The sequence below is a fragment of the Saccopteryx bilineata genome, chromosome 4 (assembly GCF_036850765.1).
Source record: "Saccopteryx bilineata isolate mSacBil1 chromosome 4, mSacBil1_pri_phased_curated, whole genome shotgun sequence".
In the NCBI taxonomy this organism is placed as follows: domain Eukaryota; kingdom Metazoa; phylum Chordata; class Mammalia; order Chiroptera; family Emballonuridae; genus Saccopteryx; species Saccopteryx bilineata.
Window position 1 is genome coordinate 9,461,427 of NC_089493.1, and position 24,521 is coordinate 9,485,947.

At 52.5% G+C, this 24,521-nt stretch overlaps 1 protein-coding gene, 1 long non-coding RNA gene and 1 other non-coding gene across 10 annotated transcripts in view; all 3 read left to right on the forward strand.

The window, feature by feature from the left end:
• Positions 1–36: 36 nt before the first annotated feature.
• Positions 37–2,334, forward strand: LOC136334579 (uncharacterized). 5 transcript variants are annotated; one of them, XR_010731186.1, is made up of 4 exons: positions 37–313; positions 632–872; positions 989–1,224; positions 1,652–2,334. It is a non-coding gene; the product is annotated as an uncharacterized lncRNA (long non-coding RNA). The 5 variants fall into 5 exon arrangements; XR_010731187.1 differs by having other exon boundaries at positions 37–301; XR_010731185.1 differs by having other exon boundaries at positions 293–367.
• LOC136337089 (small Cajal body-specific RNA 13) lies at positions 1,081–1,356 on the forward strand. The gene has a single exon (XR_010731800.1). It is a non-coding gene; the product is annotated as a small Cajal body-specific RNA 13 (non-coding RNA).
• Positions 2,335–14,702: 12,368 nt separating the features above from the next.
• The window catches only part of SYNE3 (spectrin repeat containing nuclear envelope family member 3), a 92,065-nt gene continuing 82,246 nt past the window's right edge, over positions 14,703–24,521 (forward strand). The window contains exon 1 of one of the 4 annotated variants that reach the window (XM_066277596.1): positions 14,703–14,719. The gene's annotated coding sequence lies outside the window, so the exon portion shown is untranslated. Of the gene's footprint in view, positions 14,720–14,974; positions 14,993–15,432; positions 15,507–15,889; positions 15,969–24,521 lie in introns of those variants that run through there. The other 3 variants (XM_066277595.1, XM_066277593.1, XM_066277599.1) reach the window with 3 other exon arrangements.

Sequence of the window (24,521 nt, forward strand, 5' to 3'; positions counted from 1 at the left end):
CCAGCCTACCAATCGTTACAAGCCCCGCCTCTACATGTTGAAGGTGGTTCTTACGCCTGAGCCGCGTTCGGCAGCTTTACCATTGGCCCTCGTCAGTCGCTTCGTCAATTGATTGGACAGAATGGATGTCCATCAGGGTTACGCTCCACGGCGGAGAAGCGAAACGCGGGGGAAACACGACTTCCCTCGGCAGGGTAGACGGGACTGCTGAGATAGTCCGCTGGAAAAGGCACTGGGCGGAGTCTCGCCGTTCCACGGAACGCCGGGAAGGGGTCACTTCCGGCGGAAGGTCCCGGTTCCGGTATAGGCGGTGGTTAAGTTTTATGGCCACGCGGTTGGCGGGTGCTGGGTTCCTGCCTTAGGGGAGGTAACGGGGCGGGGGAAGGCCTGGGTGCGACTTTCCCAGCTTGGGGGAGCGGCTCCGATGCTTGCCCCGGTCGCATTCAGCCGTTCGTGGCGGAAGCCGGGCCGGGCATTGGCGTACAGGCCTGCCCAGAACTACCTCACTGGCGCCTGAGCCCTGTGGGCTGGCCCTCCTTTCGGCCCGCTGCCCACGTGGGAGGAGAACCGACCCCGTGGCTCTCGCCTCTGGCGCGCGATTATTTCTCTAAAACAACTTTTACTTTAATAGTTTGCAAAGCGCTGTCGTCTGTGTGATTTCACCTGTGTTTGAAGTTCGCTGACTTTCCACCCCACTTAAGCCCTTGGGCTTGGCCCCGAGCAAAGTTTATTGAATGGGGAACTAAGACCGGAAAATGGGTCTTCGTTGGACAAACGTTTTGTCTGCAGGTGCTGAGTGGCACGGAGCCAGCGGGAATCTCCAGAGAGACCTGGTGCCCAAAGCTTGTCGCCAGCGTGAGAGTGAGGAACAGGTACAACGTTGGGGGTACAGAGTACAGAAATGATGGCTCGTTGCTTTCTCTAGTCTCTATTGTACTTTTTACACCCCAACATATATTTATTAGATCTTTACTGATTTTTCTCCCAGGCACTCGATTTAATTCACTGTGCTTGGAACGTGGCAGGTGCTCATGTTGGCGGCATGAATCCGGGAGAGTGGGGTCCGTGACACCGCTGCACGATCTGTAGTCTTGGAGCTGCGCTGGGTTGGCGGTACCCTAGAGCACACCAGACTTGCAGAGAAAGCATACTCCAGAGGAAGCTGAGGCAGGACTGCTCAAGAGCCAGCCGTTCCATGTGCAATTTTCCTCTGATAGTTCCCAGGTACTGTTGCCACGGTGATGATGACTGTCCCGTGTCATGATCTATCCACCAACAGTTAGAGAAGCTTTGCAGTCGAGATATTGTTTAACAGATGGAGTGGTTTCTGTTAGACACTTAAGCACTGCTACAAAAAAAATTTTTTTAACCTTAAATATTTTTAAAATTGTTTCTGGGGATGACCTGTGTATGCTTTGGAGATGCCCAACCTTAAAATCACAAAATTAATACCAGTGCTGTCGGCAAGTGCCTTCCGGATAATCCTCAGTATGAAACTTGAACCGGGTAAACTGAGAATAGACTCAAGACGTTACTCAGAAGTGTTCCTCGGTGACAGACTTCATCCCACCAGTGATATCGATGTTTGGTAGTTTTCTAGTGTGGAGCCCAAAATTGATCAGCTTCTTAAAGAATGTTTTCTCTCCCCCAGATTCCTTGTTTCTAGGTAAGTCAGAGGAACAAGCATCCAGAACGGAAACATACAGGAAAGGCTGTGTTGCTGAAGCAGAACTGTTGTTTCAGAAATCCAGCTTGTGGTGCTCTTAACAGCAGAGAAGATACGGATACAATTTCCCAAATCACTTAACTTTTATTCATGCTTATCTTATCAGGTCTACCGGAAAGTTCTGTCCGTTTCTGTCACAACAAGTTTCCACACGTAAGCACATTTATTTGGCGCATGTGTGCCTCTCTATTTTTATCACTTAATGTATACATACTGATGTAGCAAATTAACTAAAACAAAATTGATTCGTGTTAGTCTTATGTGTGAAGCGATAGTGCACCCATGGCTATTGATGAAGTTCATTTACGCCACTGTATTTTATACGAATTTCAACAAGGAAGAAATGCTACAGAAGCATGTAGAAATTTATTGAAAGTGTTTGGTGAAGGTACAGTTTCTGATAGGACATGCAAAAGATGGTTCAAAAAATTCGAAACAGGTGATTTCAACCTTTCTGATAAGGGGAAGCATCCGTGCTCTCCAGGGAGTCCAGTTGGTGGCTTTGGTGGCATGACCGAGGGCAAGAAAACAAAGCACATATCTAAACCAAACTGAAACGGTACACCTAAATGTAAATTTTAATAAAGGAAGCGACAATGTAAAATGTATATGTTGAACAAGTTCATATCTGTCTTTGAGTTAAAACCACTCTTGGGGTATTGACACCAAACTGGTGATTTAAAGAGGCAGAAGAAATAGTGTGCAAAATACTTCTTTATCAATTTCTGATCTTTCCCCCGTGGACATTAATGGGGATGTGGGGGTGGGAAGTACACAGAAATGTAACAGAATTCTGGCATTTTGGTCACAAGATATAATTAGCTCCCAAAATAAATAACCCAGGCATGTAAACATGTTGACTCAGGCATCCTAAAAGTGTTTTCCTTCCCTGCACTTATTTATAGATAAGGTTTCACTATATTTGGTAAAATTTCTCCTTTCCATCCACTCCTCCAAAAGCAAATTCACCTTGAACCATAGTCAGAAACCTTACAAAGTTGAGATTGTCTTCCCATAATCAACCCGAACTGAAGAGTCGGGATCCTTGAGCCACTGTGATGCTTCAGTGAACTCTCAGCGTGCCAGTATCTGTGCCTTGCCCTCGCGGTTGAAGTCAGTGCTGCACTCTTTTTTTTTTTTTTAATTATTTATTTTTTTACAGAGACACAGAGTGAGTCAGAGAGGAATAGACAGGGACAGACTGATAGGAACTGGGAGAGATGAGAAGCATCAATCATTAGTTTTTCACTGCGCGTTGCAACACCTTAGTTGTTCATTGATTGCTTTCCCATATGTGCCTTGACACTGGGCCTTCAGCAGACCGGGTAACCCCTTGCTGGAGCCAGCGACCTTGGGTTCAAGCTGGTGGGATTTTGCTCAAACCAGATGAGCCCCGCGCTCAAGCTAGTGACCTCAGGGTCTTGAACCTGGGTCCTCTGCATCCCAGTCCGACGCTTTATCTACTGCCCCACCGCCTGGTCAGGCCAGTGCTGCATTCTGACAAAGGGGTGTTTCTGGGCAGAGGACATGAGAGATGGAAATGGCTGGGTCCGAGCTGGTCAGAGCATTCTTTGTCATTGTAAGAGGAAAGAGGCTGCTTGGGTTGCTCAAGGGGTTGAGCCAGCAAACATTCCTGAGCTAAAATAGCTTTTGTGACCCCGGGTTCCAACGGGAACCTGAAACCTTTCTCAGGTGCGCTTAGCTGTTATTATCCAGTAATTTTAGAGCATCCCTGCAACCCTGGAATTAACGATGCCCCCACAGCCCTAAAGATAATGTAACCATGTGAGAGGAGGCCATGCCCTCCTGCCCTCGGAGGGAATCTTTGCTAATCCCTAATGCAAGGATAGAAATGGCTTGGATTTTTACTGCCTTTATCTGACAAAGACAGCTGTTTTTATAAATACTCCTAGGGCGGTAGGAGTGGCCTCAGTTCTGCTAATTGCTGTTCCCACCTCAGTGAGCTCAGCCTAGAAACAGGAAGGCCTGGTTAGGGCCCGCTCTAACTCAGGCCCTGCTCCCCTCTGGGGAAAGGGGAGAGGTGTGGGGTTTTGTAAATTGGGTTAGCTCGGTCTGGAACTGACCGTGGGAGATGCAGGTGAAAACAGTCCCCAAAGGAGCATTTATGAAAAGCGTGGAGGCCACAGCAGAACCTGATTCTGCTCTGGGATTTGAACTGTAGACGTGCGACATGAGCCCTGGGTTCCAGTCCTGAACGTCCCGAAATACGTAGGTGTTATTTTTGATTCTCCATGGAATTTTCCACCCTCCTACCCTCCCTGGATTTGTGAGAAATGTGCGCTATCTGCAAATGGTTGTTGTTTCAAGACCTCATTACATAACGGCTGCGGAGTTTTAAGGAACCGACTGGTGCTCTCTCTCTGCTCCTAAACACTTACGGACAAAATAACTGTCTCGCACGAGCAGCGCACCATGTGGTGCCCGTGCATTCATTTGGACCTTACCACTAAGCCCGGGATAATGGTTCTCGGACCTTGTGGTCCCCAAATTAGGATCTCTCCAGTACTGTGCATGACATCTTATTGACACACTTGAGCGCCTTGGCTTCCTCTGGGCGTTCTGTTGCCGTCACAAGCACTTCATGGACTTTTACTGCTGGTCATAACATCACCTGCCAATCCCACAGAAAATGAAATATCCCAGGAATAGCTTCACTGTCTCTGCATGTGAATATCTTGGATGTAGATGTGATTTTTATTCTTTGTGGAACTGAAATGACAATTTTTTTAATCTAAAAACCCAAGGGAAGAAATGTCAACCACAGCTTTTCGTGTCTGAAAGTCCTATTTTCTTCTGTCCCCATGCTCCCTTTGTGTGTCGAGGCCCAGACTCAGACCTCTGCGGGTCCGAGGGAACTCGCCCAAGTCACATCTCCTATAAGGTAAGAGGAAGAATTTAGTGGTCATCATAAAACACGTTCCAACATGATTAAAAGTGAGGCTTTTCCCAAACTATTGGATAAAAGACTTTCATGTTTTTCTACCAGCGGGTAGCGTCCATAACTCAAACTTACTACATTCCACCAACTTCTGAGTAAGTGCCCCGACCACAGGATATGAAAGCAAGGAACCAGCTCTATGGTGGGTCGGACCTGTTGGGAAGATTTATCTGTCAGCAGAAGTTTATGGCTCCCTCTGATAATCCCCGAGTTGCAGCCAGACAGACTGTTAAGCAATTTTATTTTTTTCTTTGAAAGCTTGCTAAGATGTATTGCCAAGGCCGTAAATACTCTCTATGGTGAGTCAGCATTCCACTTGGTTGTTTCCACCTTGGAGCCTTAGTAATTTAACGCCTTCAAACTTCAATCTGGCTGTCACGGAACCCTCTGCTCCGCGCAGTCTGACTCGTCTAGCAAAGGAAGAGCTATTCATGCTAGTTTCACGAAGGGAAGGGGGTTTAAGTTATTCCTTTTCTTTTACAGGAAAAAAATATTAGAGAAAAAATTCCCATTTGAAACTCTTTGAAAGTGTAGCCTACTGAGATTTAGTTAACTGTTATCCAATCTTAGTGAGCCAGAGTTTCAAAATAAAACACTTACAAACTAATGATACTGTTTTTAAAAAAATGTAAGGGGGTCACTTTGCATAGACCTCACTTGCTAAATTGGGTGACCAAGAGAATTCTGTATTAAAGGCCTTGAAGAGAAGGTGCCATGTCGGCTGGCCTCCCCTCCGAGACCGACACGAGCGTTGTCCTGTGGCACATTTTAGTGCGGCGACGTGTGTATGTCGATCCAGCTGGTGGAATGCTCCCATTGGTTCCTCTTCCTCAGACCACGCAGCTGCAGCTCCAATATTCACACGTACTGCTGGCTGGCTGGGGACAGAGCCAGTAATATCCTCTGGGAAGGATTTTTTGCTTGTGTTAAAAATTAACATCGTATTTCAAAACCATTGTGTCTTGAGAAACGGAGTATTTCATCATGAGCCTCTGCCTTACCCTGCAAGGCAGGTAGGGGGCACTAGTCGATTTCACTTAGGAAGCAGGGGCAGCGAGAGCCAATAACTGCTGTCCCTGTCATGACAGACAGTGTCTGGGAACTAATCAGTGTGCCACATTCTCACAAGACCCTCAGTTCTCATCCGAGGCCTATTCATAGCGTAGTTTCCTAATGTTACAGCCACAACAGATTAGAAAAAGTAAATTTTAAAAGTTTAACATTAAAAGCAGGAAAAAGCAATGACTAATAAGTTAATAGGAGATTTTAAAAATTAAGAAGACACTCTGGGCTTTTTTTTTTTTTGAAAAGCAGCATTCTGGGAGCATTTGCTACAAGCAGGGGCCAAGGGCCCTCAAAAGACATATTCCATGAGCATTAGAGCCTTGTAGAATAAAATGGAGTCACCAAGAAAAGGAAATGACAGCCCATGTGCTCTGAGTAAGATGTCAAGGAAATATATATATATATTGATTGCCAACAAAAATTATACACACTTGTGGCTTAAAGAGGTTATGTTTAAAAATAAATAAGTAAACCAGAGGAATACATTCTTCCCTCATTAGGCCAGATAAACAGTTTTATTCTGCTTCTGTTATAGACTTCGAATTAGTCCAAGGTAAACACCTTAGAAATAATTAGGTGGTGAGGAACTGAATGACTTTGGCATAAAGTTGGGTTTTTGAAGCTGTGTGAACCCAGTGCTGGGCTTGAGAGAGATCGGCCAACCTCAGCCCTGGAGACAGCCACCCACCCATAGAGCAGTCCTCTGAAAGCTGACGTACTGTCCAAACCGCACGCACAATTAGAGAGGCAGAGAATATACCCAGCCCCATTTCAAGGCTGTTGGTGACCAAAACCCTTCAGGGGCTTGTACATGTCATAGTTTCTTTTTCCTTTTTGTTTTGTTTTGTTACCACCCTACCCCACCACCACTAGACCGGCAGCTTCGAGTCTGACTGAATTCTTCTTTGCCCCTGGTCCTTAGCGCTATTCCTGGCACTTAGTATGTGCTCAATGCATGATTCCTGAATGGAGAGCACATAACATGGTGACAGTGCAGGACAGTGTCCCAGAAACCCCACATTGAGTGGAACTCATAGGCCTGTGCTGTAGGAGGGAAAGGAACACCCCGTCCCTCCCCCAGCTCTGTGTTGAGTGCATAAGACACCCCCTCCCAAGGTCCCTCCAGGCATGACAAGGACAGGTGCACAAACAAACGGCACTGGTACTGGAGAAGGGTGGGTGTGGGGCTCGGGCGCAGCAGGCGGCGGCTTTAGCTAGATGTTGACAAGGGTATGAAGTTGCTATTTAAAAGGGAAGTACTTTCAAGCAAGAGGAAACAGCCAAGGCAGAGGCCCACGAGGCAGACCTGCGGACAGTGCTTAGGATTTTGTCTTTGGGATGAGAGGGCGGTCACAGAAAGGGCACAAGCCGCAGAGTTCCTGGGAGAGGAGATCGTAGGACAGGTGAGGATGAACTGGAGATGGCAAGACCGCAGGGAGGCCGGTCAGGAGACCAGGACCCAACCACCGCCAGCCTCTGGCTGGCACGGTGCAGGGGTTCAGGCGTTCCCAACAAAAGGTAGGAATGGCAGCATTTGGCAACGGCTGGATGTGAGGAGAGGGCCAAGAAGAAGAGAGAGGGACTCGGGCTTGTCCCCAGGTTCCTGGCTCAGACCCTGGTGGCTCCTACCTGCTGAGGCAGGGCCGACAGGGAGGGGGACGGAAGGGGTGAGTCAGGATTTACTTTTGGATATTGAGTTTTAAGGAATCTGAGGCACCTGAGTCATCAGGTTGTATCTGAAACATAGGGAAGGAGTGTTCAGGTCATTGAATTGCATCTACAGGTCTGGAGCTAATGATGAAAGAGGTTTGGGCAGGAGGAGCAGGAAAAAGAAGATAGGGAAGGACCCTGGGGAACGTATGTAGTCGGGGAAGGACAGGCCTGCAGACGGAAAGGGGCAGGACGGGGCACAGGGGAAGGGGTCCCAGGAGAGGCCCTGATCTCGGCTGTCAGAAGCCACAGAGGGGCCGGGCAAGGACGTGAGTGTCTCCTGGATTCGGCCATGCAGGTCAGCATGGCTGTGGGCTGGAGCAGTCAGACCTCCCTGAACCTCTCACGGTCTCTGGGGTAGGAAGGAGTGGCCCCCAGAATTTGTCCAGTGCCTTTCGGCTGGTGTGTGTTTGCGTGCATATGTGTCTGTGTGTGCGCGGGTACCTTTGTTTTAGGCCGTCTTAGCGTGTAAACCCAGCAGGCAGGGCCCAGTCCTTTTGCCCAGATTCACCAGTGATGCAAACAAATAAACATTTCAGTTTGGATTGATGCAACCGCCTGGATTGCTGGCACGGGAACTAATCCCAGGGCCCCGCGCCAGCAAGGACCTTTTAAACACCCAAGGACACGGGGCTGGGCATGCTGCCTTCTCTCCTGCCTGTTTGTGGGGCTGCTTCTGTCTGCTGAACCTGGCTTTTTAATTGGACGCGAGGTGCCCTTACGGCACCTGCAGTTTTTTGGTTTTCGTTGTTTTTTTTTCTTTTTGCACACCAACTCTACAATATCAAGACATTCAGAATGAGCATTATTTAAAATCTCAGGCCAGGTCCAGTGGCTCTACAAGGACCTGTAGCCGGCCCTTGGAAAGCGTTTGCTCTGCCTGTGTCTGGGGCCCGTTGTCGGCAGCATGAGTCTCAGGTTTTGTGGAAGGAGACTCCATCAGTGAAGCAGCATTCTCTGCTGCAGAAGCACGCGGAGCCAGCAGAGCCACACATTGCGCACAGACGCAGGGACCTATCTGATGTATCCCCTGCCACTGCAATAAAGGGCTCGGCTGTGTGCCAGGTGTGGGTTTCTCCAAAGAGCAGAGCCCACCTGCTTGCATGGCGATGGTGGGGGTGGCAGAGATGCCCGGCGTGGGTTCCGTTGCCCTAACATAGGTGCCAAGGCCAGGCTTCTGCCAGTGTGCCAGGCAGGGCTCAGAGCCTCCCCCGGCTTCCTGGGCACACTGCCTATCACACAGCTCTGCTAATATTATCCCGTGTGCAGGATGACCAAGTTTGCCCAGAGCAAGGCGAGAACACTCCGGCAGCTTTCAAAAACATGTCTCCAGGGAGCAGAACAACGCAAGGCTCCTCTCCTTCCTGGGGGGGGGGGGGGGGGGGGTCTCACCCGCAGCCACGTCCTGCGGTGGTTTCTGTGGCAAAGTTTTGTTTGAAAGCACTGTAAGAGATTGGAGGGTTTCTTTTTTTTTTTTCTGTATTTTTCTGAAGCTGGAAACGGGGAGAGACAGACAGACTCCCGCATGCACCCGACCGGGATCCACCGGGCTCGCCCACCAGGGGCGACGCTCTGCCCACCAGGGGGCGATGCTTTGCCCCTCCGGGGCGTCGCTCTGTTGTGACCAGAGCCACTCTAGTGCCTGGGGCAGAGGCCAAGAAGCCATCCCAGTGCCCGGGCCATCTTTGCTCCAATGGAGCCTTGGCTGCGGGAGGGGAAGAGAGAGACAGAGAGGAAGGAGGGGGCGGGGGTGGAGAAGCAAATGGGCGCTTCTCCTATGTGCCCTGGCCGGGAATCGAACCCGGGTCCCCCGCACGCCAGGCCGACACTCTACTGCTGAGCCAACCGGCCAGGGCCTGGAGGGTTTCTTTTCCAACAACAGCACACATTTGCTCACAACTGCAAGTTTGTCTGGACCACATGGTCCTTATTCCCTGAGCCTCACGACTGCTCCTCCAGAGAGGACAGGGCACGAAGTGGCCCCATCTTCTAGACATGGAGACATGAAGACATGAGGAGGGACGCCACGCACCCAGCCCGGCCAGCCGAGGAACACGCCCGCGGGTAGAGAGAGGCCCCGAGCAGACTCCCACCCACGGCGCGGCTGTGCCAGCCCACAGCAGGGCTGGCAACACTGGCATCATCGAGGCTGCATTTAGGCTTCTAAACAAAAACAAGCCAGGCTCCTAAAGGGCTACTTGTTTAAACCAAAATGATGACGCTGGAAGGGCGAGCAGCAGTCAAGGCTGTGATGCAAGAGTAATCGTGCAGCTCACGTGTTTAGTAACCAAGGAGATAGCTGAGCGTGGGCGCGACCTCCCTGGTACCGTACACAGCACTTCAGAGGACACAAAACCACCCTCGTTATCTGACGTGGCTCAGCCAGCCCTTGTGCATTAGGGCTCAGATAAAGCTGCAACTCTGAGGCTGTTCCTGCAGCAGACCCAGGTCCTCAGCATAACCGGAGGGCTCAGCCCCGCCGCTGCTTACACAGAGCTGCTGCTCTCTCTCACACAACAGCTGTCTCACCTATTACTAAAGCTGGTGCTGTTCTTTGCAAAGTACATTTATTTTTCATCATAACCTTGACCATAAAGAACTCATCACATTAACGAAGCCAGAGGTTAACATGTTGGGTTCCGTGTAACTCTGTGTAAAAATGTAACCTAAGAAACGGGCTGGAATTTCATCAGGACCAGAAAACGGCCCTCCACAATTCCGCCATTGTTACCACACAGACTGGGTGCATGGTGATTAAGAGTGTGGGCTGAGGCCGGAGTGCCTGGGTTTGCGCCCTAGGTCAGCCACGTGATAGCTGTGTGACAATAGGCAAGTAATTACCCTCTCTGTTCCCTCATTTGTAAAATGAGATGATAATTATAACTAACCTGTAGGTGGTGATGAGGATTAAATGAGTTCATATAAGGCTTAGGATAGTAAGTACTTGGCACTACTAACCCTTTAATAGATGTTAAATATTATTATCATCCAAAACGTAGCTCACATCTCACCTTACCCAGAACCCTTTTTCCCAAACACTCGCCTTCACTCCTACCTCCCATTCCTGGGTTCCTAGGAGAGTCCCTTCTTACCATGCAGTCTTGCATTTGATGACTTGCATTATTGTCTTATTATTTCAGTCTGTCCGGGTTAGTGTTGCTTCCCCAGTAGATTGAAAGTTCCTAATGGCAGGAACCATGTAGTTTGCTTTTGTTGGACTGCCAAAACTCCTGGCCCAGTCCCAGGCAATCACTGGACACTTAAGCAACCTTGGGGCATGTTCGTCATTCTGAGTCAGCAGGTATAAATCTGGTGGTGTGGTATTGTGTATGGGGACTCTGACAGTTAACACGTACAGTGGCAAAACTCGTGTCGACACTAAAATCCAGTATCAAATGTTTCTAGTAGCTTTATTCATAATAGCCCCAGGCTGGAAAGAACCCAGGTGTTCTTCCACAAGTGCATGGCTGAACTGTGGTCCATCCATCCTGTGGACCCGACTGGCAGTAAAGAGGCACGAACTCTGGATATGCAAACAGTCTGGTGGGCTCTCTAGTGAATGACGCCGGGCAGACACAGCCAATTCCCAAACCTTACGTACTTTAGGATTCCATTTATTCTTGAACTGACAAAAATATAGACATGAGAACAAACTAATCGTTGCCAGAGGTTATGGAAGGGCTGAGAGCAGGAGGGAGGAGCAGCATGAGGACCGATGGTGATGGGAATGCTCTGTATCCTGATGTTGCCCGTGTCAATATCCTCATTGTGACATTGTACACACAGTTTGGAAAGATGCTGCCATTGGAGAAGACTAGGTGAAAGGTACAGGGGATTGCTCTGTATCATTTATTATAACTGTATAATCTACAATTATCTCAAAATCAAATGTTCAGTTAAAAAGACAACCACTTAAGGCATTCCCAACAGAAGCAGAGAGAGTAGATTGCCCACTCACAGAAGGAATATGGCAAACCTCTTTTAGAAGTATTTTACTTTCTAGGAATAAAGTCTGTCAGTTGCACTTTGCCATTTTTTAGTTTATTGTACTTATTCCTTGGAGTATAATATAGCGGTGTTTTAGTCATACTAAATGATGTTATTGTCTAATACAGCGATTTTAACCAGTGTGCCCTAAAAATTTTAAAACATGCAACACCTGACTATTTAGTCAGGGGTACTGACCTGTCTTTCCTTAAATTGTCCAATAAAAAGATGACAACAACCTGGCCTGTGGTGGCTCAGTGGATAAATTGTTGATCTGGAATGCTGAGGTCGCTGGTTAGAAACCCTGGGCTTGTCTGGTCAAGGCACATATGGGAGTTGATGCTTCCTGCTCCTCCTCCTGTTCTCTCTTTCCTCTCTCTCAAATAAAAAAATGAATAATAAATAAATAAAGATGACAACAGCCAACATAACAGGAGCCATCCAGTGTGAATGAATCAAAATTATACTTATTTCTTTTGTCAGATCAGCAAAAAATATATTTTTGGTGTGACGCAGCAATTTAGTAATTAGTTTACATGTGCCACGAGATGAAAAAGATGGAAAATTGCATTAAGATTCATATCGTTTTTTGTTTTGTTTTGTTTTTTTAACTGGGAGAAGTAACTTAGAGGTGACCTTTTTCCATTGTCATCTCACAGAGTCAGGGACTTGGCGGTGACCCACAGTTACACAGCTGAGACCAGCACGAACAAGAGGAGAGCCCAGCCATCCCCAGGCCTCGACCTGTGCTTCCGACACACTTTATACTTTTATTTTACAAAAGCAGCATAACTAGTGTGGGTAGAAGAACAGCCCCAATTACTCTGGTTCTCAAGCCTGGTGCCTGAGCTGACTCACTGCGCCCAGCCCGGCTGCCCCTGCGCTGTTACTGGGTGGCAGCCGCTGGTGGCAGAGGCCACCCATCCGGAGAAGCCCAGGCACCAGCCCGGGGGACCGGCTCCCCCTGCAAGCAGGTCATAGGACCGCAGTGGGGAAGTACACCTTAGTACTTGGATAATTGGCAAACAAAACAAAACAAAAGAAAGAAAGAAGCTGAGAGCAGAACCAGCTCTCCCGCTCAGATGAGGACGCCCCTGGTGGGGGCCCCCAGAAACGGCGCCCAGGGTGAGATTCTCATTTCCGGTTAGCCAACGGCTCTTACTTATTTCATCACTAAGGGGAATGCCAGGCTAGGACAGAGAAATGGGAACATAATTTTCCAGAATACGAATTACCACCCTGGGACTCTGGGCAGGGTCCCTCCTTCCCGCTCTCTTGCCTCAGTTTACCCATTCATGCAACAACAGGTTGGATTCCAGTAGAGCCAACCCCGCTTTTGTCCTCATCTTCCTGTGGAGACTGAACACACAGGCAGCTGAAATCAGGTTTACAAAATGTTTCTGCCGAACCGCTGTTGGAGCTAGCTAACCAACTGCAAATGGGAAACAGACCCGGATGATTTCCCCAGCTTTATTAAATTGGGCCCTGCTTCCGCGAGCGGTGGCGGAGATGCCGGCGGGGGAAACGGCGTGGGGAAAGTGCAGTAAAAACTCCGCTTTGGGGGAGACGATCTGCACGTTGCACAAACAGCTCCCACTGCCAAATGAGTCAGAATTTCCGAATGGCATAATTTTAGGGCCTTTTTGTGGTTCCCCCTCCGGGCCACTTTTGAAAGGGAGGCCTTGGGGCGGGGTTTCCTGTGCTCCATTCCAGAGATGACAAAGGGGCTCTCCCCCACACTCTGCCAGAACTTTCTTTCAGATAAGTTTTCATTTCCACTCCCTTCTGTAGCAGCGGGGGATGCGGAAGTCGAGTTGAAGTTTTTGCGGTCTTCTTAGGTGCCAACCCCGTTCTCCTGCACCACACTCGCTGGGCTTTCTATCCCTCCCGCCGACTGTTTTAAAATGGCACGAGGCTGCCATGTAATTGATGAAAAAATAAGGTCCTGTTTTTATGTCAGGCTTGAGGAAAACGATGGGAGAGTGTTCTGAAAAGCATCAAGCCTTGTAAAACTAAAGATAACAATAGCAAGAAAGCTACTAATATCTGCATGCTATTTTGTGGTATATATACATATACTGTATATATTTACCACATGTAGTCTTACCTATGAAATAGTATGGCTACCCCCATTTAACAGATGAGAAGACCAAGGTTCTAAGAGGTCGCATGGCTTGCGCTGTAGTTACGTAGCAGAGCTGGGCCTGGAATTTGGGTCTCTCAGCTCTGACCCCGGTGCTCTGGGCCACATGAACAGTGAGAGGGACAGTCATCTCTGTGTACCAACACTGCCCTGTTCGGGTTCCAGCCCCATGGACACAGAATCATTGCACTATGTGACCTGCCTAAGGGTGGCAGTCTGTGCCATGTTCTTCTCCGTGTTCCCAAGAACTAGCACACAGTAGGTGCTCAGGACATGTCTGAGGAAAGACTGGATTGCTAGCTGTAGACCAGAAACTGTAGTGATCACGCTCTACCCAGAACAGCTCACAACACCAGCCACAAAACCATGGGAGGTAGGTTCCTACGATTAGACCCATTTCGCGAAAGAGGAAACCAAGGATGAGTCATGTGCTCACAGTTGCAAACTTCAGCCGTTTGACACCAGAGCTGGAGCTCCTCACTCCCAACTGCACCAAACCTAGAGCCAGTCAGGGGCAAGGATGGGAGAGGCCCTCTGTGTATAACGCCTATAACCCTGCGAGTAATTTTAACTTAATAAATAAGTTCTAAGTTTGAAGGTCTGGCTGAGATTGGCATTTTAACTCAAGCTAGGTCTACCCAGTGTTAACTCTAGGCTTGGGCATCCTTCTACTTCCCCCCACTGTGTAAAAGACGCGCCCGCGCCCGCACACACACACCATCACTATGTGGTTCTGTTTCGCAATTGAATCTTACTTTTAAGACATTGATTTCTACTCTGATGTATTCAACACACCTTGATGGAGGGCCTGCCAGCCTCGCTAAAAATCGAAACAGGAAAGCACCTTGAGGGCAGCAATAGATCTGGGCCAGTGACTTCAGGCCTCAAGCCCAGCCTCCTTTTCCCCATCTGCAAAACGGGCGTGGCCACACCTGATCTGTGAAGACAAGCCCACCTGGCACAGAGTCCTACAACCTGTATCGGGTTGGCAGCTGCTGTCATTCCCATCCAAAGGAGGCAGAGCCGTTCGTGGAAACGTGTTATTACTGGGACAAAGATCAGGGCTGGGGCAAGGACAGAGACAAGGGCTTGCACGCGCTGGGAGCGCCGAAGCCCAGAGGCAGATAAGGTGAAGGAGTGGGAGTCGGAGTCCCTGGATGGAGCTAGCGGACTGCAGGGAGGATGTGTCCGCTGGGGGAGTGGACGCAGGGAGAGCGAGGGAGGCATAGTCCTGGGCCTTGCGCTTGTGGGAGATTTGGACTAGGCGTGGGATCCACACTCCTTGTGGCCCGTTCCTAGTTGCCTTCGTTTCTCAGCAGCCTGAGGAGTCCCACTCGAGCCTGGGGCCCGGAGATCCCGTGCGTGGTGGCTCCGGGGACAGCGTGGTGAGAGGGGCCGGACGGTGCGCGCCCTCTATTTGGATTTTGCGCTTCCGGGAGGGGTACCCCTGCCTTCGCCCCACCTCGGCTTTGAGGGGGTAGTCCTGCCAGTCCCCCAGCCTTCTCCCCAAGTCTGGACGCGCTGAGGAACTCACTCCCCTGATTCAACTTTTCGGGGAGAGAGACAGCTCCGCGCCATCCCCGAGGGTCAGACCCGGGAGGACGCAGGCGGTGCGGGGCAAGGGGCGGCTCCCGGGCGGGACAGGGCAACCTGGGGGCTGAGTATGGGGAGCAGCCCCGCGCGCTCCCTCCGCCGGGGGGTCTAAGATAGGGAGCCCCCGGGCCCCCGCAGAGCGCACGGAGCAGGGCGGGCGAGGGGGCGGCTCCGGCGGCCGGCGCTCCGGCTGGGCGGGGCGGGTGCCAGTGTCCGGGCCCCGCCCCGGCCCCGCCCGCTCCAGAGCCGCCCGGACGCCGGGAAGAGGAGGGCGGCTCTGCCTGGACTGCCCGCGGCGCCCGCTCCTGCACGCTCCGAGCCGGGTGAGTGGTGCGCGGCCCGGAGGCCCGGCCGGGGGGTCCGGGGGGTCGGGGCCTCAGCGCCTGGCCCAGCCCTGACGCGTCCGCCGGGGATCGGGGTCTCAGAAAGTCGCGGGGACCCGGAGACTAGCGCCCGGCGCGGGGGCGGAGGCCCTGGCGTGACAGCTGCGGGCGGGCAGATATTTTTAGTTTAAACCCAGCGGTTCCCCGCCGCCTGCGAGATCCCGAGTCCTTCCGCTCCCCAGCCCCGGGAGTTTGGCACCCCGAGAAAGCCCTGAAGCCTTGGCAGCGCGTCCGTGGCGGGCCCAGCGCCGCCCCCAGTCTTCGCTCTAGCCTCCGCGTGGGGCAAGCGGACCTGTCACCGCGGGCCCGCGTGTCCGGGCCTGGGCAGTGAGCGCTGGCAGAAACACCCACTCCGGGCGACCGCGAGCTGGCTCCGCGGTGCCTGGCAGAGCCCAGAGCCAGGTAGGGAGGGGGAGTCCGTCCGGGGGGCTGTTTCATTCTGACGTCTCCTGGCTGTGCAGCGTTGGGCAAGCCGCTCACCCTTTCTGAGCCTCATCCGACAGTTCCAAAGGAAGTGGTAGTGAGGCCAGAGATCTCCCGTGTGGCCTGAGGGATCCCCCCAATGGATGCTGACACCTCTTAGGGTCTTCACAGCATCTCTGCAAACAGTGGTCCTGGTGGGTGAGACCCCCTGGTCGGTCCGGGAGCAGTGGGCACCACCAGCAGCCCAGCTGACCTCTGCTTCAAAACTCTAAGGCAGGGGACTTCAGCTGGGGTGGAGGGATAATGACCATTACTATTTTCTCACTTTGGCCCAGAAGCTCTGGCCCAAGGCCGCCTGGGGACCCTCTCCCAGGTTCCCGGTCCCTTTCACCTCTGAAAGGTTAACTTCCTCAGGTGCGACTTAGGGCTGCCAGCAGGGCATCCTGACATGCCCGGGGACATGCCCATTCCACCTGAACGAGGGCAGGAGGAGACAGTGGGGAGAAGTGACTGCCCTCCCAGGAAAGGGAGCATGCCACGAAATCCCTGCCCTTCTCAGCTTGGCGGGACAGCCTCCTTCAACCACTGGGCGGAGAGGAAGCAGGCCCAGAGAGGGGGAGCGATTTGCCCAGAGCCACACAGCCAAGAGCAGAACCTGAGTCTCCTGAAGGAGAGGCCCTGCCTCCTGCACTGGCTCAGGAACTGAAAGGCGGGAGGGGCGCGTCGGTGCCAACAGACTGTTTTTGCTCCGCTTCCTGTAACCGTGCCCCAGTGGGGCTCTCTGACACGTGTGGGTCTGTGCATTCCTCAGCCAGGACCGCACTGGGCAGGCCAAGAGCCACAGCTGCCAAGCCTGCAGGCCCCGAGCGGAGCGCTATTGTCGGCCAGAGAGGCCCCTCTGAGGGCAGCTGGAGCAGGGAGTGGGCGGGAAGGCTTATTTCAGGAACTTGTGCCTTGTTGGGGTCCTAAGGAGAAGTCTCCTGACTGGTGGCACCAAGCAGAGTGGTGAGGATCTGAGTCCAGGTGTCTGCCTCAGCCCCTGCAGGCCCCCTTCAGGGTGAGTTAGAGCACCTTCCGTCTCCATGGGAACAACTCTCTAGCCTAGGTGCTTTGCATATTCTGCTGGAGCTGAGGACTCACCCGTGCCTGGGCAGCTGGGCAGTCCCTCCACCTACCTCATGATGCAGGGACCCGGGCGAGGGCTGTTGGGAGATCCTGGCTTGCCTGTAGGGTGACCTCCCCTCTGGGGAGGGAAGGCTGGGCAGGTCAGCACAGCGCCAAAGCATCTTGGAGCCCCTGGCAGCCCAGAGGGCAGCGGGCCTCCCTAGTCACCAGCTGTTGGATGGGGGTGGCCAAGGCAGAATACCTGGGTCCAGTCCTGCCATAGCCCTTTCCTAGCTGCGTGACTCTGGGGACGACACTTCGCCTTTCAGAGCTTCGGTTTCCTTCCCCACACAAGGGGGATAACCATGGCACCTGTATCGTAGGGTGCCGGGCACATTAAATGAGTCATCCCGCCAACAGCTTTTGTATGGTGTCAGACACTGCACATGCAAGCAGTTGTCACAGTTTGGGGTGACGGTTTTGGGACACCTGTGTTCCCTCCTTGCAGAGCTCTGCCCTTTTCCTCTCTGCTGTGACGTTCCCATGTCTCTCAAGTGGTGGGTGGCCTTCAGGTACCTCCCCCAGAGCCCTTCCAGCGCTGAGAGCTGGCCCTGCCCCGAGCTGAGAGATCTGGGGGCCTGCAAGGGGCCCCATGTGTCTGTGGGCCCTTCAGCAGCATTTCCCGTCTCTCACCTGCTGTGGTTCTGACAGCAGAAGGGCCTCCATCGTGGGCCCGTTTACAGACGAGGAGAGCAGTTCAGAGCAGGAGAGCTGGAGTAATGCAAGGATAGTGTCATGCATTAATCATCGGGAGAGCAGTACTGACTAGGTAGGCTCCTGGTCATCAGTAACACATTGACATTTGCTGGAAAATGTGGATTCCAAACATGTTTCCCCCTGTAACATCTGAAAGTAGCTCAGGAGTCACCAAGAGAGCAACCTGGGTAAAGCAGTTGGAAGTTAGGGAAGTACCGGGCAGAGCAGGTGGATGTTAGGGAGGTACCCAGGCAGAGCACGTGGACGTTACAGAGGTTCCTGGGCAGAGCAGGTGGAAGTTAGGGAGGTACCTGGCCTGAGCAGATGGAAGTTAGGGAAGTACCCGGGCAGAGCAGGTGGATGTTAGGGAGGTACCCAGGCAGAGCACGTGGACGTTACAGAGGTTCCTAGGCAGAGCAGGTGTACGTTAGGGAGGTACCTGGCCTGAGCAGATGGAAGTTAGGGAAGTACCCAGGCAGAGCAGGTGGAAGTTAGGGAAGTATCCGGGCAGAGCAGGTGGATGTTAGAGAGGTACTCAGGCAAAGCAGGTGGAAGTTAGGGAGGTACCCGGGCAGAGCAGGTGGACGTTAGGGAGGTACCCCGCAGACAGGTGGAAGTTAGGGAAGTACCCGGGCAGAGCAGGTGGATGTTAGGGAGGTACCCGGGCAGAGCAGGTGGAAGTCAGGGAGGTACCCGGGCAGAGCAGGTGGAAGTCAGGGAGGTACCCGGCGGAGCAGGTGGAAGTTAGGGAAGTACCCGGGCAGAGCAGGTGGAAGTTAGGGAGGTACCCGGGCAGAGCAGGTGGAAGTTAGGGAGGTACCCGGGCAGAGCAGGTGGAAGTCAGGGAGGTACCCGGGCAGAGCAGGTGGAAGTCAGGGAGGTACCCGGGCAGAGCAGGTGGACGTTAGGGAGGTACCCGGGCAGAGCAGGTGGAAGTTAGGGAGGTACCCGGGCAGAGCAGGTGGACGTCAGGGAGGTACCCGGGCAGAGCAGGTGGAAGTCAGGGAGGTACCCGGGCAGAGCAGGTGGAAGTTAGGAAGGTACCCGGGCAGAGCAGGTGGACGTTACGGAGGTACCCGGGCAGAGCAGGTGGACGTTACGGAGGTACCCGGGCAGAGCAGGTGGACGTTACGGAGGTACCCGGGCAGAGCAGGTGGAAGTTAGGGAGGTACCCGGGCAGAGCAGGTGGACGTTACGGAGGTACCCGGGCAGAGCAGGTGGACGTTACGGAGGTACCCGGGCAGAGCAGGTGGACGTTAGGGAGGTACCCGGGCAGAGCAGGTGGACGTTACGGAGGTACCCGGGCAGAGCAGGTGGACGTTAGGAAGGTACCCGGGCAGAGCAGGTGGAAGTTAGGGAGGTACCTGGGCAGAGCAGGTGTACGTTAGGGAGGTACCTGGCCTGAGCAGATGGAAGTTAGGGAAGTACCCAGGCAGAGCAGGTGGAAGTTAGGGAAGTATCCGGGCAGAGCAGGTGGATGTTAGAGAGGTACTCAGGCAAAGCAGGTGGAAGTTAGGGAGGTACCCGGGCAGAGCAGGTGGACGTTAGGGAGGTACCCGGCAGACAGGTGGAAGTTAGGGAAGTACCCAGGCAGAGCAGGTGGATGTTAGGGAGGTACCCGGGCAGAGCAGGTGGAAGTCAGGGAGGTACCCGGGCAGAGCAGGTGGAAGTCAGGGAGGTACCCGGCGGAGCAGGTGGAAGTTAGGGAGGTACCCGGGCAGAGCAGGTGGAAGTTAGGGAGGTACCTGGGCAGAGCAGGTGGAAGTTACGGAGGTACCCGGGCAGAGCAGGTGGAAGTCAGGGAGGTACCTGGGCAGAGCAGGTGGACGTTAGGGAGGTACCCGGGCAGAGCAGGTAGAAGTTAGGGAGGTACCTGGGCAGAGCAAGTGGACGTTACGGAGGTACCCGGGCAGAGCAGGTGGAAGTCAGGGAGGTACCCAGCAGAGCAGGTGGAAGTTAGGAAGGTACCTGGCAGAGCAGGTGGAAGTTAGGGAGGTACCCGGGCAGAGCAGGTGGACGTTACGGAGGTACCCGGGCAGAGCAGGTGGACGTTACGGAGGTACCCGGGCAGAGCAGGTGGAAGTTAGGGAGGTACCCGGGCAGAGCAGGTGGATGTTAGGGAGGTACCCGGGCAGAGCAGCTGGACGTTACGGAGGTACCCGGGCAGAGCAGGTGGACGTTAGGGAGGTACCCGGGCAGAGCAGGTGGAAGTTAGGGAGGTATCCGGGCAGAGCAGGTGGACGTTACGGAGGTACCTGGGCAGAGCAGGTGGACGTTACGGAGGTACCCGGGCAGAGCAGGTGGAAGTTAGGAAGGTACCTGGCAGAGCAGGTGGAAGTTAGGGAGGTACCTAGGCAGAGCAGGTGGACGTTACGGAGGTACCCGGGCAGAGCAGGTGGAAGTCAGGGAGGTACCTGGGCAGAGCAGGTGGACGTTAGGGAAGTACCGGGCAGAACAGGTGGAAGTTAATGAAGGGTCTGCTGACTGCCCCCCCCACCAGCACCCCTGAGTATCTTTACTTCAGGACTTAGGGATGATGTTCCTGGGGGTAAACAGCTAGAAAACAAATGCAGCAGAGTCCTGGCAGCTGAAGCCTCAATTTTGTCACCTCTACAATAGAGATAAGAGGCCCAACACCTCCCTGTGTGTTGTTGAGAGGATCAATAAGACAATTGGGGACAGTGCTCAGCAGAATGCCCAGCATGGCAGTGACATCCCATATGTAGACGGCCGTCATCATGCCTTTTATTATTACTAATCCTCCTAGTGGATCGTAACAATGTGGTGCAGCCTGTGTCTTTCTTGCCTGGATTTCCAGGCTGCAGATTAGCAAGGGGAGTCCCAGCATCTCCAGAATGCTTGGGAAGATGCGGCAGAGACCAGCGAAGGAAACCTTGATACTGTGTTGTTTAGTGATGCATACATGGGAAATAAAGTGATGGCAAAAAGCCAGAAGGGGTTGCCTTAAATAAAAGTCAGATATCCCCTTGGTTGGGGGTGGGGAAGGATTGGGATTGAGAGGGTCATGGGGGCCATCACTAAGGAATTCACCTTGTAATTATTTACAAGTACACCTATGTTTTATGCATACCTCTATACATAGACACTGTTTCACAAATTTAAGCAGGATTTAAAAAGGGTAAAGGAATGATATTGTAGAATCAGGGTGGTTATCTTCAATGGACAAGAGGGTACAGGATCGGGGTGGGAGGAGCCTGGGCCACGTTAGTGCGCTCCATTATGCTCTGCTTCTGCAAGTGGTGGGCTCCTGGACCTTAGTTTAAAATATCTTCATGCTTCATCATTTATAAATATATACATTATATACTATATACAATGTATAAAATACTGTATTTTATATATACATATTATATACAATATATGTAAACATTGTATATATTTCTTTATATTATATATATCAAATCTTATGTACAAATTAAATTAAAAGATAATGTGAAACATTTTCACAAAGGTCTCTTAGAAAATAAGACTCTACCCACAGATTCAAACATTAATCTGGCAGGATTCTAGAAAATCAAATAAACAAATCCTGTTGTATAACAGACACACGACTTTTCATTCAGCAGGAGTAATCTCCCTCTTCTCTCGCAGTCATACAACAGGAGGATATTAACACTCGAGAGCTCAGGTTCTCAGGGGGATTACTTCAATTCCCAGCCTAATGATTTATGCCTGTGAATCAGACGAGTCTGGCATTTTTGCGTTGGGAGGAACCGCAGGGCTCCTGGACCAATCTGATGGTTTTATGGAGAGGGAAGTGCCTTGACCAAGGACAACATTAGCCACAGAAGTGGGGAAGATGGCTCCTTCTGGGTGCCACACCTGCATGATTCTCCTCAGGGCACCGCCCAGCACAGCCGTGCCACTGCTGTGACGGGGACCGCGGCCTCCTCCTTGGGACAGGCAGGGAAATAGGTGAGATGCCTGAGATTAAACCGATGTGATCATTTTAATTTTAAAAACTCAGAGCTACAACCTGTGATGGCTGCACAGGTCTAGAAGGCACATGAACAGAAGCATCGTGAACGGAGCTATATAGACAGTGCCTAGACTCTCCTGTCCCACACGGAGCCCCTCAGGACGGTGGCTGCGCTCGGAGCCCCTTAGGATGGTGGCCGGCACGCCTCCTCTTTGCTGGGCTGGCTCAATACATTTATAGGTTATCAAAATGGTCATACTCGTTTTTCAGGTGGGGAAACAGGTTCAGAGAGGTTATATGCCTTGCCCCAAATCACACAACAGGTAAGGGATGGGATGGAGGGGGATGCTCACCCAGAGGGGGACTGTTGTCTAAGTGAGCTGTGTTGGGAACACATCCTTCCCTCCCCAGAAGCTGCAACTCTGGAGGGTCGGCCCAGCGTGGCGGGCCACGGGGACATGCTGATGCTGAGGGTAACAGTGCTCTCAGCTGTCACATCCTAGAAGGCCCTCAGGGATCCCGGGGCCATGCTTCCCTCCTGACCGGGCTTGCTCTGTGACCAGCGCAGCGGTGGACTGAGAACTGGGGGAGTCTGTCTCCTTTGGGGCTCTGGTACATTCAGGACTCACTTCTATTGCCGGCCACCTCCTGTTAGCCCAAATCAGAGGTGTTCTTCAGGCTCTCCCTCTGCGGGGGTGCCTGTCAGGGGCTCAGAGGGCGGGTGTCCCAGGACCGATGCCGCAGGTGGTGGTTTTGCTGATGCAAGGTGGGCACGGAGGCAGCCGTTGTACCGGGCATGCATGCTCACCTGGGCAGCGGAGCCCTGGGGCCAGGTCCCAGCCCTGCTCTGTGTCCTGGGGCCAGTCACAGCACTGTGCACCATCCCCTGTCTGTCTGATGAGGCCGGGGATATGGCTACCGCAGGGCCGGGCTTATGTGAGAAGCTGATGGGAGAGAACTTCCCGCAAGAACTCTCAGAGACTGGGAAAGTACCCTCACTGCGTGCCTGAGGGCGGTGTGTGCGGTGTTCGAGGAGCATTTAGATGTGGCAGCTGCCGTGGGGGTGAGAATGCTGGAAGCAGCAGGAGCCCTCGGCCGAGCCTATAACTTCACCCGTGGGGACACTGAGTCTCCGCAAGCCGCCGTGACTGGCCTCAGTCTCTCAGGAGCCTTTGGCCTGTCTGGGATTTCAGACTGTGTCTTCTGGTCCCTGGGCCAGTATTTTTTCCCTTACAGTCCCCTCCCCAAAAGCCTGTGTGTCATCAGCATTCACAGCACAACAGGCTCGGGATGGTTAAATGGTGAAAATGGGGAGGCAGATGGTCGGGGTCGGACCCACCGGGTTGGCACCAAAGCGGAGGTGGGATAGGGTAGGCTGCTGTCGCTGGTGAAACTCTGATGGAGCCAAGTGTTTCATCTGAGCTCTGAACAGGGCCGTGCCCCTCCTGAGTGACATTGCTGAAATAAAATAATACAGCGCGCTGACTCACTGGGGGAGCCTCTTTCCTTGTTGTTTCAAAGAGCTTGGCCCTTCTGCGGTGATGGGAGGGGCTCCGAGTTTCACAGCCACCTTTGACCTTCACCTGGGCCAGTCTCTGTTTCCTGCCCTTTAAAATGGGAGGTTGAAATTAGATCTCTCAAGGTGCCTTGAAGTCTGAATGTTCTCCAGTCCCAGAGCCACAGCCTCCAAATAGGTGTGATCTGCCAGTCCCCCTGTCCCCAGGAGGAGCCAAGTCACTGAAGCAGGTGACTCCCTGCCTATCTGCCCCCAGTTGCTCCCTCTTGCGTTGAGGATTAAATCCCAAGCCCCCTGTCAGCCCACCTGGTCTTTCATGCTTTTCACCACCTGGGCTACCTCCAGGTCCCCCCACTCCCAGGTCCCAAACTCTTCCTGATCTCTGCCACCCCCAGACCTGTGCTCCAGACCTCTGCCATTATCCTCCCTGCTCCTCCCACCAACACCTCGCTGTACTACATCTCCTCCTAGAAGCCTTCCTAATCTCCCCCCAAAAGGTTGGTGATTTGCATCTTCATGTTCCCGCTGCACTCCACACGTGATATTTAATGTTGGGTTTTTGTGTCTGAGTCCCCACTAGACTGTGATCTTGAGGGAGGAGATACAGGCTTATGCATTCTCTCGTCCCAGCCAGAGAGAGGTGGTTATTATCATCATCATTGTCATTGTTTAATTAAAAGCCTTTGTACTTTCAAATAGATTTTTACAAAGTTTACGGGTTGCTGGTGCTCACAACCCCTGAGGGAAGTGGGCAGAGCAGATCCTAATTGCTCCCAGGACACAGAGGAGGGAGATGGGCTTCGAAGGCTGGGCAGAGAAGGGGTGACACCTCCCTTTGTGGCCTCTGGGAGAACTCCATTTCCCTGGGCTCTCCGGGGGCTGGCCCTGGAACTTGGGACACATCTCCTGGCCTCATAGGGACTCATGTCTGACGTTTCTTCTCTTTCCTGAGCTCCTGTGCTTCCTTTCCCCCTCGAGTCTTCCTCCCTGCTCTCCCCTGTGCTTCACCTAGATCTCAGCTCACAGTCACAGTGTCCCGGGGACCGTCCTGCCCCTGCAGCAGCCCCCCAACCCCCCGTCCCATCCCTGCCACAGGTCCCCTGTCTCATTGTCTCTCTAGCATTCAAAACTACCTGAAATTACCTTATTGATTTGCAATCGAGTTGCTTGTCTGTCTCCTCCTACTAGAACATAAACTCCACAAGGGCAGGGATTT